The 1,825-nt window shown below is 25.5% G+C and overlaps 1 protein-coding gene across 1 annotated transcript in view; it reads right to left on the reverse strand.

Annotated features, from left to right (window-relative positions):
- LOC111457987 (40S ribosomal protein S18-like) overlaps positions 1-1,825 on the reverse strand; it is a 16,626-nt gene that overhangs the window by 11,828 nt on the left and 2,973 nt on the right. The gene's annotated exons all lie outside the window — the stretch shown is intronic.

Raw genomic sequence — 1,825 nt, forward strand, 5'->3', positions numbered from 1 at the left:
TTTTTTTTTTTTTTTTTTTTTTTTTTTTTTTTTTTTTTTTTTTTTTTTTTTTTGGTGAGGTTGGTTTTAAATATTATAATTATGATATAATCAAATTTTCATAAATAATATTATATATGGATTATTGGATTTTTATTGAGATTTCGACCCAAGCAGTGTACATCTATCTATACGTGAACGGTTGATTCAAATGAACGATTTTTGTGGAATGTAGAACTATCCAAAAATCAAAATTTTAAATTATATTTTTCGTTCTATAAAGAATTATAATATTTTAGAAAAAAAAAATTGGTAGCTAAACCTTTTATGACTTTTTTTTTTTTTGATAGTTTGTTTATCTATGATTTTGAAGCAAATTGTGTTATATATTCTAATTGAAATTAAATTAAAAAATATATATAATTTAAATTTTATATTATTATTTAATTTTTATAACATTCACTACCAAAACAAAATTCCAGTATCTTATTATTATATAAAATTTAATATTTTATACCATTATTCTATAAATTTGAAGTAATTTACTTAACGTTGATATTTAAAATATTAATGTCGACAAAAATCAAATTTTATATAAATATTGATAGAAATATGGACAAAATGTCGATGTCAATAAATAATTGAGAGGAAAAATATAAAATATAAAATTCAAATAAATAAATAAATATTTTACGCTTTTTAATTGTGTTAAATACTTATTAATGCTCGATAAATGGAAAGATGGGAAAAATGAATATTCTTGAAAATTGTGTAAAGTTCAAACTTGTTAAAATAGGTGCGATAGAAGACTGTTCGCTCTTTAAATTAACATTGAATCTCTTCGATGTAATTCTATTTAATATATATATATATATATATATATATATATTTTTTTTTTAATACTTTAGACGTAACTTTACTCAGAAAAATTAAAATTTTGTAATAAACCACGAGATTTGTTTTCTAACATATATTTAATAAAATATGAATATTTTTTTGTCTTCGTCCTACCTTTAAATAAAATACAAAACTAATTTGTTATATATATATATGCACACTAAACCTTTATTTATCACGATTTGTGAAAAATAAAATAAAAATGAAGGTATAATTCATAATCATGGATTATTGCATTTAGCACAATATTAATTTGTAAATTTAGTTTTAGTTTTGTTTTTATTTTTAAACATTAAAAATGAAAATTTAAACTTTTAATTTTGTTTAAGCATGCTCATAAATAATTTTAATATTTTAAAAAAATTAGATAAATTTATTTGACATTTTTAAAATTTAATAACTCTAAAAATTAAACTAAAAAAGAAAATAAATTCCCTCCTGATTTAGGTTTGGAGGCAACAAATCCACGAAGGAGATAGAAGGCATTGGCTAATGGGCGGTGGAAAAGGTATGAACGTGCTCCACAGTTTTATTGACACGTGGCAGATAGACGGGCAGCACTATGAGGCAGGCAGGGTACGCGGTCAGAGCCCAAAAATATCTTCGCCAAGTAGACACCTGACCTCGCCACTAGCACAAAGCATCTCTAGATATTTTGCTCTTAGTGGGTCCCGCAAGAGCAACGGCCAATTGGAGTGCAGCTCGAGATATGGACAGAATACGGATCTTTCGACTTCCCCTTGCCTTCTGACGTGGCCTATTGCGATGTGAGGAATTTATCTCTTGTCGACGATCTCGATTTCCTTTACTGGCCAGTGGATCCGTGTGGGTCCCACTATTCTAAAAAGTATTACGAACAAGCATGCCATGTTATGGCCACGCGATGCGGACTACCATTCATACCTGTTTTTTTTTTTTTTTTTTTTTTTTTTTTAATAAACTTTATTAT

This window comes from Cucurbita moschata, unplaced genomic scaffold (genome assembly GCF_002738365.1).
Source record: "Cucurbita moschata cultivar Rifu unplaced genomic scaffold, Cmos_1.0 Cmo_Scf00002, whole genome shotgun sequence".
Lineage (NCBI taxonomy): Eukaryota > Viridiplantae > Streptophyta > Magnoliopsida > Cucurbitales > Cucurbitaceae > Cucurbita > Cucurbita moschata.